This window comes from Phyllobates terribilis, unplaced genomic scaffold (assembly GCF_046119375.1).
Source record: "Phyllobates terribilis strain yellow unplaced genomic scaffold, ASM4611937v1 Scaffold_11__3_contigs__length_659146591, whole genome shotgun sequence".
Taxonomy (NCBI): domain Eukaryota; kingdom Metazoa; phylum Chordata; class Amphibia; order Anura; family Dendrobatidae; genus Phyllobates; species Phyllobates terribilis.
Genome location: NW_027362771.1, coordinates 218181097 through 218201669, shown reverse-complemented (window position 1 = coordinate 218201669; position 20573 = coordinate 218181097). Strand labels below are relative to the sequence as shown.

Here is a 20573-nt window from a genome sequence, read left to right as displayed (position 1 = left end):
TTCATGTGACTTTAACAGCCACAGGTGGAGTGGTGCTCCGACTGCAGCTGTTAACCAGTTAAATTTCGCTTTCAATCACTGATACGCTGGCCGGGAGCGTGTCATTCATCCCGCCCACCCACATTCGCATGATCGCAGGGTGCCGATGGGTTGCCATGACAGCCAGGGGTATGCTGATGACCCCTGTGCCTGTCATTACGCTATTCCTCTGAACGTCAGCTTGTGGCCTGTACTCACAAGAGTTTGTGATTTCTGCTATACATTAAAAATAAAACAATGTAAAAAAAAATTAAAATACACATATTTGGTATTGCTGCATTCAGAAATGTCTGATCTATCAAAATATAAAATTAGATGATCCAATCGGTAAACAGCGTAACGAGAAAAAGTTAGAAACTCCAGAATTACGTTTTTTTTGGTCGCTGTAACATTGCAATAAAATGCAATTTAAACATTGCATCTACCCCAAAATGGTACCAGCAAAAATGTTAGCTCAGGGTGCAAAAAATAAGCCCTCACTCAGCTCCATATCCCAAAAAATGAAAACGTTATGGGTCTAGAAAATGTCGACAAAAGCAAAAAAAGAAATTCATGCAAATTTCCAAATGTTTTTCTGCCACTTAAATAAAAAAAGAAAAACTATATGTGTTTGGTAACTGCGTACTTGTACTGACCTGAAGAATCATAATGGCAGGTCAGTTTCACCATATATTAACACGGTAAATAGAAAACCCAAACAATTGTGGAATTGCAGTTTTCTGCAATTTCACCGTACTTGGATTTTTTTATTTGGTTTTCCAGTACACGATATGGTAAAATCAATGGAGTTATTCAAAAGTACAACTTATCCGGAAAAAAAATAAGCCATCATATTGATGGAAAAATAAAAAAATATATAGCTCTTAGAAGAAAGGGAGGAAAAAATGGAAAATGCCCCGGGGTGAAGGGGTTATTTCCATATTCTGTGCTGTGCAAGATAACTTCTATGTTGCTGCCTGCTTATGATTAGTCAGGGTCATGCAGGAGGAAGAAGTACACGCCTCTCAGTGAAAACTATATAACAACAGACTTGGACTTAACCAAAGTTGACTCATTAGGTGCCAAATATTTGATTAATATTTTTGAAACAAAGCGATGACATTTAAAAAAATATATATATCGTTTTATTATGCTTTGCAGCCACTAAGCCACCATTACATTGTTTGTCCAGTTTAAACACAATTTTTTTAAAGGCCCTCTTTAAAGGGGTTGTCCAGTCTTAGGCTTAAGTCTGCAGTCACGCAGTCACTCAAGAATATGTGATTTTCATATTTGCGGCCACATTCCGATCAGACTGTATCTTGCCTCGCTCAATACACTTGCATTGAGCAACACTGTAGATCTAGACGGCACATGACCGCATGTAAGTAATGTATGCAGATTACATACTTGCGGTCATGCTCCCGCCAGTGGCACCAGAGAATCCTCACAGCGCGAAGTGTGTGCGATGTGAGGAATCACAAGTCTACAGTCATATAGAATGACTGCAGACTAGCAACTTAAGTACGATCAACTCTTTTAAAGAGAAACTGTCTGGTTCTTTAGAGTCACCAAGCTAAAACATAAAATCTTAAACATATGATTTTTGTCTGCCAATGGATTGTCCATCACTAAGTGAATTAAAGGGGTTGTCCACTACCCGGACGTCCCCTGTTCAATCCCTATGTTTGCCCCCTTAAAATAATAAGACCTATACTCACCTCCAGTGCTGGCATTCTTCTAGCGGTACCGGTACTGGCTCTTCTGGGGCTCATGTGACATTGTTCTCTCACGCGATCCCTGCATCCAGTCAGTGCTGGTTTCGGGCAATTCAAGACATCAGGAAGAAATGAGTGCTGCTGCTGCGGCTCTCTCACTCCCCTTCGACCAAAGGAAAAAAGAGTGAAGCCAGCGCTGATTGCCTGCAGGGCTCGCATGCCTAATCAAGGTCGCGCAAGCCTTGGTGGGAGCCAATGCCAACACCACTCGAGCAGCGGCACCAGAGGAGAGTATTAGTATTGTTTTACTGGTGGGAAAACAGGGATTCAGAAGGAGTTGTTCGAGTAGAGGACAATGCCTTTAACTTTGGACCTTTATCTACATGAGATTGCAAGTGCAGAGAACGGCTGAATTCTTGGCTAGTACATCAATCCTTCATATTATACCCCACCTTGAGCCACCCCATTTGCACTGTCAAGAAGAGATGTCAATCAATCCCACAAGGGTGGCGCTAGTAGTGAATAAAGTAATGTACTAGCTAGGAAACTACCCGTCCTCTGTGCACTTACATAAAGATTCAGAGTTACTTTTCTCAGCAACGTATTATCCATTCGCAGTGAGGATAGTGTATGTTTGAACTTGTCATTTCTGCCCTACTCAGCAATGTATTTAGTAGAGACACTAAAGCAGCTGACAGGTACAATGTTTACAAAGATTTTCACAGATACAGTAAAAGTTCATGCAAGTAACCAGCATGCTTTACACACATCAAGTCTCATAACAGAAATAATGCTGAATGCCTAGAAGGTCCAAGCAAATTAGCTTGACACCATAAACATTGGAATATGTATGTCACATCGCAGCTTCATAAGGGTGAGGAAAGTCTTCGGGTCATGTACCAATTTCCTTTATGGCCATTTACATATAGTATAAAGCATTTATTCCTATGCTGTATAAAGTTTTAAAAATGTAAATTTACACAAAAATGTTAGGCTGTTTAATAAAAAGCAACTTAATGAACACTTTAACTTCATTAGCCCTAAAACATTCTACAAGTCTTAATTGGTAAAGCATGAATTAACAAGACTGTAATTTACATTTAGATACAGAAAGGGTTCAATTTCCACTAACACCAAGGATAATGCTTCTTCACAGAATTTTCATAATGCTACTGCTCCATATTTTGTTTACATGCCTTAATTACCATGCCACCATGGCTTATAAATGAGTGTTATGCATCCTGGATTACCCATGTAAACCTTAGATAAAGAGGTCCCACTGGGCAAGTTCTAAAATGTCATTAGGATCATATTAGCGGCAAATAATGCAGCACTTTTTGCTATGTTGTCTCATTTAGTAATCTACTTACTGCACCAATTGTTTAGACCTGCTCCTAATTAGAGTAGAGTAGAGTTAAGAGTAGAATGTAAATACAAAAGAAAATTTTCCAACTGGAAAGAATAATGAGCCACAATAAAGTTTTTTTTCTAAAAGCAGGAATGAACTATAATGTAACTTTAGTAAATCCATTTTAAATGATAAATTAAATTACCCAAAAAATAGTAACCATAAAAATCTATCAAACGACCTAATAGTTTTCAAATGCGGCTGGGAAAAGCTTCCCCAATATTATGGATCCCTTGGTCTTTTTTTTTTTTTTTTTTTCAGATGAGTTGTAGTTGTGAGTGGAATCATTTTTGAGGAACATATAACTTGAGAAACTTTTATTAACTCTTTTTGGGGAGGAATGTAAAGAAAACAGCAATTCTCTTGTGTTTTTTTAGCACTTTAAATTTTACGCTATTCACTGTGCTGCAAGAATAGAGAGTCAACTTTATTCTAGCAGTGGCACCCCCCTGGTCAAAATTACTGTTGCTGTGAACAGTTAAGCAAGTTGAAGATGAAATGATCTCTAAAAGGCCTAAAGTTAAAAATGACACATTTCCTTTGTATTTTAGGCAAAAAATATATATAAATACAGTTAAAACCAGAAGTTTACATACATTATACAAAAAGACACATTTGCATGTTTTTCTCAATATCTGACATGAAATCAGAATAAACCTTTCTTGTTTTAAGGTCAATTAGGATTACCATAATATTTAATATTTGCCAAATTCCAGAATAATGAGAGAGAATGTTTTAAGGCATTTTTATTACTTATTGCAAAGTCAAAAGTTTACATACACTAAGATTACTATGCCTTTAAACAGTTCAGGGCTGCCCATATGATGATGTCCTGTGTTTTGAAGCTTCTGATAGGTTTTTGGCAACATCTGAGTTAATTAGAGACACACCTGTTGATCTATTTTAATGCATACCTGAAACACAATGCTTCTTTAGGTAGCACATCATGTGAAACGCCAAAGAAATCAGACAAGATATCAGGAAGAGAATTGTGGACTTGCACAAGTCTGGCTCATCCTTTGGTACAATTTCAAGATACCTGAAGGTGCCTTGTTCATCTATACAAACAATTATACGCAAGTACAAACCCGATGGGAATGTCCAGCCATCATACCGCTCAGGAAGGAGACAGGTTCTGTGTCCCAGAGAAGAACGTGCTTTAGTCCGACATGTGCATATCAACCCAAGGACAAAAGCAAAAGACCTTGTGAAGATGATGGCGGAAGCTGGTAAAATTGCATCAAATAACCACAGTGAAACAAGTACTGTATCAACATGGGCTGAAAGGCCACTTTGCCACAAAGAAGCCATTACTCCAAAAGAAACATAAAAAAAGCCAGATTAATGTTTGCAAATGCACACAGGAACAAAGACCTTAATTTTAGAGACCTGTCCTGTGGTCTGACGAAACTAAAATTGAACTTTGTAGGTATAATGACCATCGTTACATTTGGAGGAAAAAAGAAAGAAGCTTGGAAGCCTAAAAACACCATCCGAACTGTGAAACATGGGGATGACAGCATCATGTTGTGGGGTTGTTTTTCTGCACGAGGGACTGGTGCACTTCACAAAATAGATGACATCATGAGAAAAGAAGATTATGTGGCAATATTGAAGCAACATCTCAAGACATCAGCCAGGAAGTTAAAGCTTGGGCGGAAATAGGTCTTCCAAATGGACAAATGACCCGAAGCATAGTGACAAAATGGTAAAGTGGCTTAAGGATAATAAAATCAATGTTTTGGAGTGGCCATCACAAAGCCCTGATCTCAATCCTATTGAAAATTTATGGGCAAAGCTGAAAAGGCAGGTGCGAGCAAGGAGACCTACAAACCTGGATCAGTTACACCAGTTTTGTCAGGAGAAATGGGCCCAAATTCCGACCAACTATTGTGAGAAGCTTGTGGAAGGATATCTCAAATGTTTAACCTAAGTCATTCAGTTTAAAGGCAATAGTACCAAATACTAATGAAATGTAAGTAAATTTTTGACTTTGCAGTAAGTAATAAAATGCTTTAAAACATTCTCTCTCTCTCTCATTATTCTGGCATTTGGCAAATATTAAAAATTATGGTAATTCTAATTGACCTAAAACGGGAAAGGTTTAGTCTTTTTATATAGTGTATGTAAACTTCTGGTATCAACTGTATTTTCATCTTTTACATTTTAAAAATTGCAAAAAGGAAAATAGGCCGATGCAAAAGTTTGTAAAAAAAAAAAAAAAAAAAAAAAAGAACAGGGCGCAATGGGTGACTCAGTAATAAAATATGTAGGGGGGTGTGGGAATGGCTACTAACCTTATGGAGTTGTGTACCTCTGCACAACCCCAGTGTAAAGCTCCACAGGCTGCGCTCCGTTCGTGGCTGTCATCTGCTTTCATCAGCGTTCACAGAACCTGATCTCGCGATGGTGAGTCACGTGATCAGGTTAGTTGCGCTTACCGCCGAGATGGACGCCCAGCTTCACCACCACTCCCGGCAGCGTTCCGGAGGGGTTAGGGCAGCGCAGCTTGGAAACCAAGGTAGTGACTACTTAATTATCTTCATCCCACAGGTGGATGAACAGGTAAATGGAGGCAGCTCTACCGCACCCCAACCAGGGGGAAAAAAAAACAAAAAAACAGTGAATGTGAATAGCGGTATCAGAGCGCCAATAACAGGGCAAAAATTAAATTAAAATGACTGATTTATTAACACACACAACGCGTTTCGGTGGACAAGGCCACCTTCAGGTGCTGACACCTGATGAAGGTGGCCTTGTCCTCCGAAACGCGTTGTGTGTGTTAATAAATCAGTCATTTTAATTTAATTTTTTCCCTGTCATTGGCGCTCTGATACCGCTATTCACATTCACTGATGCAAAAGTTTGGGCACACTTGGAGATTTGTGTGCTCAGATAACTTTGACCAAGGTTTAAAGACCTTATTTAGCCTGTTAGAGTTATGGCTTGTTTACTATCATCGTTAGGAAAGGCCAGGTGATGCAAATTTCCCAGCTGCATAAAAACCCAACCTCCTCTAAGCTTTATACAGCATAGGAATAAATGTTCTATACTGTATGGAATGTTTTGTGAGGAAAGATGAACAGAAAGAGCAGTTCTGACATTGTTTTTAAATTCTTCATTTTTTGGCATTCATCGTGCACAATAAATGATAAGATTTATAGTACAGATAACGATAAGTGTGACAGTACCAAATATGTGTTTTTTTTGCAGGGCTTTGTTTTTTGATTTTTTTTACAATTACATTTTTTTTATTATCAGTTTTTTTGTAATGTTTTATATTTAAAAACATTTTTTTATTTTTACAATACTTACTGGTCCTACAAGGAGACTTTGATCGCATTGATAATTGTACAACCGGAAGTTGAACGATGCATTAACTAACATGTCAGTGTTTGACTGACAGCTTACCAAGCCCTGTCCCAGAAGGAGCTGATGGGCTGAGGTTTATGAAAGACACCGAAGCCATTGTTAGGCCTCCTTGTTACCATAACAACCATTGACACCCGATAATGATGTGCTAAGAGAGGGAGCGATCTCCGATCTCCATTTATGAAATGCCTCACTTACCTCTGTCATTATCTGAGAGGTTAAAGTGCTACTGTATGATCGGTTCCAGCACATGCAGTACAGCTCAGCACAGCTCAGCTGTGTTTAACAGCCAGCTCCTGCTGTGGATGACATAGGCACAACTACCGAGCTGTAAATTGGATTGTGGGAAATCACAAGCAATCAGTACATACAGTTATGTAATTTTGCTGCATGGGATTAAAAAGACTGATAAACAATAGCTTTTCAGTCTATGCTGTCAACAGATTGGTGAAGTACATGGATTTAAAAAAAAAAAATTGTGCATTTAAACTCTTCAAAGAGATTTAACAGTATAATGTAAAACTTCAAGAAACTTTTAAATAGTAACAGCATCTTCAAAAATTATTGACCTCTCACAGTTTTGCTCAATTGAAGTCTAGCTGTCTGTTCAATGGGAGAACACAAAGGATGAAGCACTCATTTGAGAGCTTCTCTCCTCTGAAACTCCAGATCAACTCCATAGAGTTTCTATTGAGCCAGAGAGCAGCAGTTGGCTGAGCCAATCTTTCCCTCCCCTTTAGGGATGATTTGGGGACTCAGCATCAAAGCGTCTGCCATGCCTCTATGACACGTGAAAAGTTTTCTAAAAGGGCATGTACTCTTTAAAATTTATCAGTCCTGAGGTAGGTGCACTTCAGACAGGGACATGTACATACAGCGAGAGAAACAAGTATTGAACATGTCACCAATTTTCTAAGTAAATATATTTCTAAAGGTGCTATTGACATGAAATTCTCACTAGATGTCGGTAACAACCCATCCAATCCACACCGGCAAAGAAATCAAACCATAGATGTCCATAAATTAACTTATGTGCAATAATGAGCAATGACACAGGGAAGAAGTATTGAACATACTAAAAAAGAGGTGTAAAAAGCCATGGAAAGTCATGACACCAGCTGAAATCTATCAGTAATTAGAAATCCTACCACTTAGTGAAAAATAATATCAGCTGGTTCAACTGGTGGCCTATAAAAAGTTTTCTCACTATCAAAGTGATAAACAAGAAGCATCTCATGATGGGTAAAATTAGTGAGCTGTCTCAAGACCTTTGCAACCTTATTGTTGCAAAACATACTGATGCCATTGGTTACATTAGAATTTCTAAACTACTGAAGGTTTTTAAACAAGCCTACCACCTCAACTACTCAAACTAACTTTCCCCTGTCCCCTCCTTCTAAATATTATTCAAAATCTGCACACTACTAGTCATCTGTCTCCATACCCTCATGCACACGATAACTGCACTCAATACGAGAATTGCACTTAAACATACAGGCTGATGAACAGATCATGCGACTTTATATGAAAATCTCTATTTATTATAATTGCCAGACCTGAAATACACCAAGGTTACTTACCGGTAGCCGATTTTTCCAGAACCCATGACAGCACACCTGAGAGAGAGGATCCGCCCTTCAAGGACAGGAAACCATCTGAAATAAAAGGGCGGCACCTCTCCCCCGCTGCAGTTGGTTACAGAGCATTGAGAGGACCTCCATAAAAAGAGTTATATGCAAAATACAACACCATATCAAATAACACCCAACAAACGTGCACACCCATATGGTGAGAAAGAAGGGGGGAATATACGGGAGCTGTCATGGGTTCTGGAAAAACTGGATTCCGATAAGTAACCTTGGTGTTTTCCCTTCACCCATGACCACACACCTGAGAGAATTTTGGAGAAAAACACCTTAGAGGGACCACCGCTTGCAGCACCCTTCTATCAAAGGTTAAGTCAGATAGGCAGGATAGATCCAAACGGTAGTGTTTGAAAAAGGTAGATGGTGATGACCATGTAGCGGCCTTACAGATCCGAGCTATCGATACCTCTGCCTTCTTCTACGAACAGGGATTGGCTACGTCTCCACTTGCTAGTTACTTTTATGTATAGTAATAGAGTCCTTCTAGTGTCAAGGTTATGAAACTTTGGCTCCCCTGGGGTCTTTGGGCTGTTACAAAAGGAGGGCAGAACAATTTCTCGAGATCTATGAAACTTGAGCGCAACCTTAGGAAGGTAGGCTGGATCAGGCCTCAATACTATTCTATCCTCAAATATTTGTGTATATGGAGGATTTATGGCTAGGGCCTGCAAGTCACTAGCTGTACGGGCCGATGTTAAAGCTACCAAAATAATTGTTTTGAGAGTTATGTATTTTTGCAGACAACTCCTGAACTGGTTCAAAGGGTTCCATAGTTAGGGCGTCAAGTACTAAATTTAGGTTCCATGGAGGAACTTTGGGTATAGAGATTGGCCTAGATCTACCGCAAGATTTAAAGAACCTTGTAATCTATTTATTGGCTGCGAGGTTATGGTTATATAGCGCACCCAAAGCAGAAACATGGACCTTAAGTGTACTGGTAGCCAGACCTAACTCAAACCCTTTCTGTAAGAACTCCAGGATGGAATTAATTGGAGGTTTTGGGCTTAATGGCTTTCCTAGTACATCTAAACTTTTTCTCCATGTTCTACCATAGATTTTGGTGGTTATGGGATTTCTACTTTTTAATAGAGTAGACACTAAACCTGATGAAAAACCTTTGCCCCTCAATATTGCCCTCTCAAATTCCACACTGCTAGGTGGAAACCCTTCGCTTGAGAGTGGAATATTGGTCCCTGAGCTAGAAGGTCCGGGGTCTCTGGTAGGATCCATGGGTCTGATCGTGACATAATCCTCAAAAGGGAGAACCATGGTCTCTTTGGCCAGAAGGGGGCTATGAGAATCACTCTCACTTGATCCTTCCTGATCTTCCTCACTACCAGAGGTATCATAGCTATTGGAGGGAAGGCATAGACCAACTTGAAGCTCCAAGGAATCTGGAGAGCAACTATTGCCAATGGGTTTCCCCTTGGGTCCAGTGAGCAGAATTTCTCCACTTTCCTGTTGTTTTTATCGGCGTACAAATCTCTCTCTGGTAGACCCCACAGCTGTACTATCTGATAGAATATTCTGGGATTCAGAGCCCATTCCCCTTGTCTCAATTTGTTGCAGGTTAGGAAGTCTGCTCTCGTGTTTTCTATGCCTCATATATGTAGCGCTGTAAGGGATAGAAGATATTGCTCCGCTATTTGAAAAAGCCTGCCTACTGCTTCCAGAAGAGAATAAGATCTGGTTACCCCCTGGTGGTTTATGTAGGTCACAGAACATGGCGACCCTGGAGTAGAGGAAGGAAGCCTTCTAAAGCGTTCGTCACCGCCCATAGCTCTTTTAGATTAGATGACCCCTTTTTCTCTAGGAATGACCAAAGGCCTTGAATTATGTGATTTTCTAGGTGTGCGCCCCACCCTGAGTTGCTTGCATCGGTCGTGATGATGTTTCGTACAGGTTTGTCCCACTGGACCCCCAAAGATAAATTTGACCTGTCTGTCCACCACAAGAGGGCGTTCCTGGTTCGCAAGGAGAGATGTACCTTTCCTTCTAAATACCCTTTTAACAATCTTTGTGCTGACAATATTTCCCACTGAAGGTTTCTTGTGTGAAATTGGGCCCACTTGACCGCCGGAATGCATGATGTTTAGAGTGCCTAGCAGGGACATAGCCTTCCTTAAGGACATGTCTGGGGTGTGTATGGCTGCTGAGACCAAATTTGTGACTTTGTCTATTTTGATGTCAGGTAGAAGACAAGTCTGACACTCAGAGTTTAGAGTAAATCCCAGAAAGGCCTGGACCCTTGCGGGTTCTACCCTTGATTTTTGGGTATTGACCATCCAGCCTAAGTTGAGCAAGACAGCCATGACTTGATTCAGTTGTGAAATACAGTGGCTCTCTGAATTCCCCACTATAAGGAAGTCGTCCAGATATGGTATTATAACTGTATTTTGAATGCGAAGAAAGGCTGTCACCTCGGCTATCAGCTGCTTTGTGAATACCCTTGAAGCAATCGACAACCCGAAGGGAAGAGTCTAGAACTGGAAGTGTCTGCAACTTCCTTGGATGTAAAGCGCAACCCTTAGATACTTTTTATGATCTGGGTGAATTGGGACGTGATAATACGATTCTTTGAGATCTATCACTGCCACAAAGCAATTGTGAAACACGTATATTACATACCGGTAATGTGTTTTTTCGGAACCCATGACGGCACAACGAGAGAGAGGGGATCCGCCCTTCAAGGACAGGAAACCTTCAAGATAAAAAGGGCGGCGCCTCTCCTCGCTTCAGTGGATTACAGAGCATGAGAGAACTCTCCGGTTAGAGCACATAATTTTAATAACTATAACGAATTTCACCCATGTGAACACTCAACACCCACCCACCGGAAGGTGTACACCACAGTGACAGGGAGGGAATATAAAGGTGCCGTCATGGGTTCTGAAAAAACACATTACCAGTAAGTAATATACGTGTTTTTCTGTCACCCATGACGGCACAAGGAGAGAATTACAGAGAACTAAGTATGTGAGGGAGGGACCACAGCCTGCAGAACCCTTCTCCCAAACGTGAGATCAGAGGAGGCAGAAAGGTCAAGTCTATAGTGATTATAGAAAGTGGACGGAGATGACCATGTGGCCGCCTTACATATTTGCTCAATGGGCACGTCCGCCCTTTCTGCCCAGGAAGCAGCCATGCCCCGAGTAGAGTGGGCTTTCAAATTGTCAAGGGGATCTCTGCCTGACCCCGTGTAGGCCCTCGCAATGGCTTCCCGGATCCATCTTGACAGAGTGACTTTTCAGACCCTCAATCCCTTTCGGGAGCCCTGGAAGGAGATAAAGAGAGACCTATCCTTCCTCCATGAGCTTGTGGATGCTAAATAATGTATAAGGCATCTCCTGACATCCAAGGTATGAAACCTTTCCTCCTTGCTATTTTTGGGTTCAGGACAGAAGGATGGTAGGGCTATCTCCTGAGACATATGAAACCTAGAAACCACTTTAGGTAGGAAAGCAGGGTCTGGTCTCAAAACTACCCTATCGTCTAGTATTAGGGTAAAAGGTGGATCTGCCGACAAAGCCTGTAACTCACTAACCCTCCGTGCTATGTTAAGGCCACCAGAAGTATTGTTTTTAGGGTAAGTAGTTTTATGGACCCTGAGCTAAGGGGCTCAAAAGGAGAACATGTTAATGCGTTTAGCACCAAGTTTAAATCCCAAGAAGGGACCCTTACTGTAGGGACTGGATTGGCTCTACTGCATGCCCTCACGAACCTGGAAATCCACTTGTTACCGGCCAGATTATAACTGTATAAGGCTCCCAAGGCAGAAATTTGGACCTTTAAAGGTGCTCACCGCTAGACCCTTTTCTAGCCCCTTTTGGAGAAACTCTAAAATGGCTGTAATGGGAACCCCCCCCCCAGGGAAACTCCCTGAGATGACGACAAAAACTTCTTCCAGACTCTACTGTAAATCTTGGTAGTGATTGGCTTCCTACTCTTTAGAAGAGTAGTGACTAAATTTGATGAGAAACCCCGACCTTCTAGCAAAGACCTCTCAAGTTCCAGGCCGCTAAGTGCAATCCTAAGAGCTAAGAGCAAGAAGGTCGGGAATCTCTGGAAGAATCCAGGGGTTCGTGATGGACATGTTTCTTAGCCAGAAAAACCACGGCCTCTTGGGCCATAAGGGGGCTATGAGGACCACTCGAGCCTGATCCTCCCAAATTTTCCTCAACACTGCTGGAATTAGGCACGTTGGGGGAAAGGCATAGGCCAGACTGAAATCCCACCTGCATTGGCAGGCGTCTACTACTAGCGGGTTCTCTAAGGGATTCAGTGAGCAGAACTTCTTTGCCTTGCTGTTCTGACGGGTTGCAAACAGGTCGACCTCTGGAGACCCCCACATGGCTACTAGCTGGCGGAATATCGAGAGATTTAAAGCCCATTCTCCCTGTAATAATGGCCTGCGACTTACAAAGTCTGCCTTCATGTTGTCCTCTCCTCTGATATGAAGGGCCCTTAACGAGAGAATTTTTCCCTCTACCAGCGAAAATATTCTCCCCGCAACCTGCATTAGTGACCTTGAACGGGTTCCCCCCTGATGGTTCACATAAGCCACCGCAACCTGGTTGTCGGACAGAATCTTCACATGATGACCTCCTAGTAGGGGCAAGAAGCTGATCAGTGCTTCCTCTATGGCCCGTAACTCCCACAAATTGGAGGACTCCAGACTCTCCTCCTGTGACCAAGTTCCCTTTCCCTGTATCGGGCGGTTGTCCAAGTGCGCCCCCCACCCCCTGGGGCTGGCGTCTGTAGTAATCACCCTGGTGAATTGGGGAACCCAAGAAACGCCTGTCTGGAAAGTGCTTGTCTCCAACCACCAATACAGAGACTGAATCACATTCCGGGGGAGAATTAGCCTGCTTTCTAGATGTCCCCTCAGGATCACTTCGTTTCTTAGTACGTCCCATTGGAACTCTCTTGAATGATATTGGGCAAAGGGTACCGCGGGGAAGCAGGAGGTGAGGGATCCCAACAGAGACATTGCCCCCCTGAGAGTCATGACTGGGTCCGCTATTGCTGCTGAAACTAGATTATTTTCTCCCTCTTTTGGTCGGGGAGGCGGCATTCTTGCCGAATCGAATCCAGCGTAAGGCCCAAAAAGATCTGAGTAGTGAGAGGGATCAATTTGGATTTTTCTAGGTTTAAACACCATCCTAAGTCTTTTAAGATGGTGCATACCTGATCGACCTGGCCCAGACAGTGATCGTATGTTTTGCCCACTATCAGGAAGTCATCCAGATACGGAATGACCAGTCTGTCTTCCTCCCTGAGATGGGCTGTAACCTCCGCTATCAGTTTTGTGAATATGCGGGGCGCAACTGCCAGTCCAAAGGGAAGCGCTCTGTATTGGAAGTGCTTGATAATCACCTGCATATTTATGGCTACCCTGAGGTATTTGTGAAAATTGCGATGGTTCGGCACATGATAGTATGCGTCCTTTGGGTCCAATACTGCCATGTAGCAGCCGGGAAATAGAAGGGTTATAGCTGATTTTATTGTCTCCATCTTGAATGACGGAATGTTCAGGAACGCATTTAGCCTTCTCAGATTGAGGATGACTCTGTATGACTTGTCCGGCTTTTTTATAAGGAATAAGGGGGAATAAAACCCCCCCGCTTTCTTCTTGTGGAGACACCTCTAGCAGGACATTCTTTTGTAGGAGAAGTGATATTTCTTCCTCTAGTGCCCGTTGTTCTGGTAGAGAGGATCTTAGGGCAGTCAGAATAAACTTGTTTGGTGGATTCCTCCGAAACTCTAGCTTTAGCCCTGATTTCACTAAGTTGAGGATCCACCTGCTGGAAGAGATCTTTTCCCAGGCTGGAAGGAAGAGAGAGAACCTCCCCCCACCTGGGATAGAGTGTCACTTCGGCGGCTTGTGACTATCCTGGGAGGGCCCGCCGAACAAAAATCCTTTCCCTTTCCTGGAACGATCCTCCCATCTAGGTTGTTCCCCGGACGCCCTCCTGCAGCCAAATTTCTTCCTCCGAAAGGACTGCTTGAAGGATGGGATGGAAGGCTTAGGGAACCCTTTCTTACTGTCCCCCGCTTTCTCTAGGATTGAGTCCAGAGAGGTACCAAACAGAAAATCCCCCTCACATGGAAGAGAGCATAGTCTTCCTTTTGCCTGTATGTCCCCTGGGTAACACTTCAGCCAGACCGCTCTACGGCCGGCGTTAGACAGGGCCGCAGATCTTGCCGCTAGTCTGGTGGAATCTGCCGAGGCGTCTGATAAGAAGGCCGCCGCTCCCTTCAATACCGGCAGAGAGGCCAGAATGGAGTCCTGTGACTCATTGTTTTTAATCTGGTCCTCCAACCTATCCAACCATACCATAAGGACCCTCGCTGTACAAGTTGCCGCTATGGCTGGCTTCAATGCCCCCGCCGCCGACTCCCAAGTACCCTTAAGGAAGGTATCTACCTTCCGGTCCAGTGGGTCTTTCAGCATCCCCGAGTCCTCAAAAGGGAGGGAAGATCTTCTAGAAGCTTTGGATACTGCCACATCCAGCTTTGGGGCCTTACTCCAGGAAGCGGTATCCTCCTCACTAAACGGATATTTCCTTTTGAAGGAGGATGGAAGGGGGCCCTTTTTATCCGGCCTATGCCACTCTTTCCTGATAAGACCCTGCACCTTATCATTAACAGGAAAAACTCGTTGTCTCTTACGATCCAAGGTGCCAAACATAATATCCTGCACTGACTTCTTTGTTTTCTGGTCAACGAACCCCATAGTGGATCTGACGGCTTTAACTAAGCCATCCACACTTTCCAGGGGAAAACAATGACCTGGCCCTGCTCCGCTATCCGAGGAGGAAGAGTCAGTGGAGTCATCCAACATTCCCTCGTCGGACTCAGATTCTGAAAGTGGGGGTGGAGTTTTTGCTCTATGGGCCTGGGATGGTTGGGAAAGGGATTTTAACGATCTCTCTACCTCAGACCTAATCAAAGTCCTTAAATTTGAAGAAAAAGTTGGGGCTTCCTCCGCAATTGTCTCTTCAATACAGGACTGGCATAACCTCTTGGGCCAATCACTCGTTAGGCACCGTTCACACAGGGCACATACTCTATGTTTGGACTTCTCTTTACACTTCTTAGGGACATCCTGCCCATTACCGGAGGAAGGAGAGGGAGAGAGAGAGACAAAACAGAAAAAGTCTACATTAATACGTCGACTTTCACGTAGCTCACTCACCACCCAGTAGATAAAGACAAGGTACCGGAACGGGAGGCAGGACGGTATCCGATACTTCTCCTCTGGAGAACGCGGAATCATCAACCCTGCTGGAGCTATGCCGGCTGGATCTGGAATCCTTGGCGCTGCGTGTCCCAGAACGTCCACTGCTCCTACTCTGCGCTGGACGCTGATCCTGGGTACGCCTCTGGCGCAGAGGCTGCTGTGGCTGCTCCGTCTCCTCATGCTGCTGCAGCTGCAGCATGGTCTGCTCTTGCTGCTGATGTGGTGGGGAGGGCTGCTGTGAGGCCATTACGCTGCACTGCGCCGCTGCCTGGCCGGTGATCTACCCTTAAGTACCTCATTGCGCCAGGGAGATCACCGCCAGCGTCCCCGCAGCTTCCGATACCGCCCCCGCCGGGGGTCAGGAGGTCCCGGCGCGCGTCATCGGGGCGCGACTTCCGGTTTCGTCATCTCCCATCGCGCCCCATGACGTCACATCCGAGACGCGGGGTTGCCGGCCACCATGCTGTGCAGGTGCCGCAAAACCACCGCCCGCACGCGGGGAGACCACATGTTGGCGCCCACCGCGGCGCTTCCAGGATACACGGGACCAGCCGCAGCAGAGACTGTGCCCTGCCAAACCCGACCAGCCCCGGCCCAGGTAAGACGATCCTGATTCTGTCATCCTTGCGCCCAACGAGAAGGAAGGTCCCCCATCAAGGACAGGAAACCACTGAAGCGGGGAGAGGCGCAGCCCATTTTATCTTGAAGGGCGGATCCCCTCTCTCTCATTGTGCCGTCATGGGTGACAGAAAAAAAGAAGCTTTATTGTTGAATTTATCGATTCCATTTTGAATGTATCGTTGCCTACAAATCGGTTGAGGACTTTTAGATTTAAAAAAGTTCTGAATGAACCGTCCGTTTTTTTTTATTAGAAAGAGAGGAAAATAAAATCCCCTTACTTTTTGACTGACCAGAACTTCAAAAGGCTCAAGATCTCTGATTCTAGGGCCAACTGTTCGTCTGGGGATTTTCTTACAGCAGTTATCACAAACGAGCAGCGTGGCTGCTGAAGAAATTGAATCCTTAGTCCATCTCTCACTATGTTGAGGATCCAGGGACTGGAGGAAATGTTTTCCCAGGCCTGAACAAAATGAGAAAGTCTCCCTCCAACTTGTGGCCTGGCGTCATTATGGAGGTTTTTTGGAGGCGGCGGAAGGACCCCCAAACATACAGTACAGACCAAAAGTTTGGACACACCTTCTCATTTAAAGATTTTTCTGTATTTTCATGACTATGAAAATTGTACATTCACACTGAAGGCATCAAAACTATGAATTAAAACATGTGGAATTATATACTTAACAAAAAAGTGTGAAACAACTGAAAATATGTCTTATATTCTAGGTTCTTCAAAGTAGCCACCTTTTGCTTTGATGACTGCTTTGCACACTCTTGGCAATCTCTTGATGAGCTTCAAGAGGTAATCACCGGAAATGGTCTTCCAACAATCTTGAAGGAGTTCCCAGAGATGCTTAGCACTTGTTGGCCCTTTTGCCTTCACTCTGTGGTCCAGCTCACCCCAAACCATCTCAATTGGGTTCAGGTATGGTGACTGTGGAGGCCAGGTCATCTGGCATAGCACCCCATCACTCTCCCTCTTGGTCAAATAGTCCTTACACAGCCTAGAGGTGTGTTTGGGGTCATTGTCCTGTTGAAAAATAAATGATGGTCCAACTAAATGCAAAAAGAATGGAATAGCATGCCGCTGCAAGATGCTGTGGTAGCCATGCTGGTTCAGTATGCCTTCAATTTTTAATAAATCCCCAACAGTGTCACCAGCAAAGCACCTCCACACCATCACACCTCCTCCTCCATGCTTCACGGTGGGAACCAGGCATGTAGAGTCCCTCCGTTCACCTTTTCTGCGTCGCACAAAGACACGATGGTTGGAACTAAAGATCTCAAATTTGGACTCATCAGACCAAAGCACAGATTTCCACTGGTCTAATGTCCATTCCTTGTGTTCTTTAGCCCAAACAAGTCTCTTCTGCTTGTTGCCTGTCCTTAGCAGTGGTTTCCTAGCAGCTATTTTACCATGAAGGCCTGCTGCACAAAGTCTCCTCTTAACAGTTGTTGAAGAGATGTGTCTGCTGCTAGAACTCTGTGTGGCATTGACCTGGTCTCTAATCTGATCTGCTGTTAACCTGCGATTTCTGAGGCTGGTGACTCGGATAAACTTATCCTCAGAAGCAGAGGTGACTCTTGGTCTTCCTTTCCTGGGGCGGTCCTCATGTGAGCCAGTTTCTTTGAAGCGCTTGATGGTTTTTGCAACTGCACTTGGGGACACTTTCAAAGTTTTCTCAATTTTTCGGACTGACTGACCTTCATTTCTTAAAGTAATGATGGCCAATCGTTTTTCTTTACTTAGAATTTGTATTATGGTAAGAAAAAAAGCAGCTAACAGTCTATTCAGTAGGACTATCAGCTGTGTATCCACCTGACTTCTGCACAACACAACTGATGGTCCCAACGCCATTTATAAGGCAAGAAATCCCACCTATTAAACCTGACAGGGCACACCTGTGAAGTGAAAACCATTTCTGGTGACTACCTATTGAAGCTCATCAAGAGAATGCCAAGAGTGTGCAAAGCAGTCATCAAAGCAAAAGGTGGCTACTTTGAAGAACCTAGAATATAAGACATATTTTCAGTTGTTTCACACTTTTTTGTTAAGTATATAATTCCACATGTGTTAATTCAGAATTTTGATGCCTTCAGTGTGAATGTACAATTTTCAAAGTCAGGAAAATACAGAAAAATCTTTAAATGAGAAGGTGTGCCCAAACTTTTGGTCTGTACTGTATATCCGGACTCTTTCTTGTTCTTAAAATCCCACTTTCTTTTTTCTCCCGGGGGGTGACCTCTACTAAATTTCCCCCTCCGAAAATAGGTCTTCCTGGCATGCGCCGAAAACCCAGGGAACCTTCCTTTTTAGTCGCTCGCTTTCTCAAGGACATCGTCCAATTTTTTGCCAAAGAGAAATTGCCCATCACAGGGGATAGAACACAATCTAGACTTTGATTGTAAGTCCCCAGGGCATCCCTTGAGCCACAGAGCTCGTCTAGCCGCGTTTGATAGACCAGCCGACCTGGCTGCCAGTTTTACTGAGTCAGCAGAGGTATCTGCTAGGAAGGCAGCTGCACCATGTAACAGGGGGAGGTTGGCTAGAAATTTTTCCCTTGAGGTCTTTTTATCTTTCAGCTGATCTTCCAACTGCTGTAACCATATCATAAGGGAACAAGCGGTGCATGTTCCTGCAATGGATGGCTTTAGACCTCCTGCTGCGGATTCCCAAGTATGCTTTGAAAATGTATCCGCCTTCTTGTCTAAGGGGTCTCTAAGTACCCCTGAGTCTTCCAAGAGGGAGTGCCAATCTTTTTGATAATCTAGACACCGCAGCGTCAATATTTGGCACCTTGTCCCAGTTTTCAGAGTCCTTTAGTTCAAAGGGATACTTCCTCTTTGAGGATGAAGGCAAGGCTCCTACTTTCTCAGGCTTCCTCCATTCTCTATTGATAAGTGCCTGGACCTTCGCGTTCACCGGGAAGGTGCGTTTTTTCTTTTCTTCTAACCCTGCAAACATGATGTCTTCTAGGGACTTAACGGATTTATCTTCCTTTAACCCCATAGTGGTTCTGACAGCCTTTACCAATCTATCTGTGTCTTCTAGGGAAGCATGGTCTCCCCCCTATATCACTGTCTGAAGAGGATGAGGATGAGGCCCCACTACGACACTGTCCATCCGATAACACAGAGGAGTCAGATTCAGAAGAAGGATCAGATATGATTTTTCTTCTTTTTCTCAAAATTGTTTTAAGAGAACTCTATACCTCCAATCTGATGACAGACCTGAGGCTAGCTGCAAAATCCGGGGTACCCTCACAAATAGTTTTCTGAATGCAGTCCGAGCAGAGCTCCTTCTGGCAGTCTATCGCTAGCAGGCATTTGAATATCGCACATTCCCTGTTCCGCTTCTTGGTGGTAACTTTCCTGGGTTCCTCCTGGTCATTTAAACACACAATAGGAGTCCCATTAGCAAATATATCTAGTGACAATCACGAAGATCACTCACCCCGCCAGTGCGGATACCGGAATTGAAGACTGTTTCAGGATATGCGACGCATCCCTCCTGGAGACCGTGGAGTCCTGAGAGGCTTTACCCTTCTGACTGGGACGACTGCTGCTCCTTCTGCTGGACCCTCTAGACCGGCGAGCAGACGGAGGTGGTGATAAAGGTGGTAGCGACTGTGGCCGTGGCGACAGCTGCTGCTGCTGCTCCATGTCAGACATTATGTCAGGACTTTGAGCAGCGTCCTGACCCCAGATGCTCCTTTATATAGGGAGATGGGCGGGGTCAGCCACCTCCAGGTCCCTGCGGTCTCCTTCCGTTTTTTTTTATTTTTATATAGATCAGCCACCTCCCTCTGGCCGCCGCTTCCCCAGCGCAAACGCCGCCAGCCGGCGTTATACATGCTGGCCGGCATTATACATGGCGCCGCCATCTTTTCTCCGGCGCCGCCATCGACGTCATCGAGGCACGCCCTACCCAGCGTGCCCCGCGCCATGATGTCAGAGGCACATGACCGCGCGTCACTTCCGTTCACGTTGGCGGCAGGGGGAGGGCGGCGAGGCGGTGTACAGAAGCCCAGGACCTCCGCACCATCTGCGCGTGCACGTGCAACAGGTCCCTGGGGAACCTGCGGACGTCGCTACCAGCACCTGAAGGCCGGCGCCATGGACAAAAAGCCCATTCTTCCAGCGCCGGGACAGGCCTGGGTAAGTCTCTTCAGCATGACAGCCGCGTGATTACTTCATGAGGATTCCCATCAAGGACAGGAAACCAACTCAAGTGGGGGAGAGGTGCCGCCCTTTTATTTCAGATGGTTTCCTGTCCTTGAAGGGCGGATCCTCTCTCTCAGGTGTGCTGTCATGGGTGAAGGGAAAAACAAGCACTTTTCACCTATTGTGTTCCCCCATTTCCTTGTAGAATGTAAGCTTGCGAGCAGGGACCTCACTCCTAATGTAACTGTTTACACTGTCTTACCTTGTATTGAATTTATTGTCTGTACATGTTGCCACTTAATTGTAAAGTGCTGCAGAATACGTTGGCGCTAAATAAATAAAAATTATTATTATTAAGGTTCCAGTGAGCACAGTTGGGGCCATAA

At 44.3% G+C, this 20573-nt stretch overlaps 1 protein-coding gene across 10 annotated transcripts in view; it reads right to left on the bottom strand.

Annotated features, from left to right (window-relative positions):
- The window catches only part of CADPS2 (calcium dependent secretion activator 2), a 566401-nt gene that overhangs the window by 325918 nt on the left and 219910 nt on the right, over positions 1–20573 (bottom strand). The window lies entirely within an intron of this gene.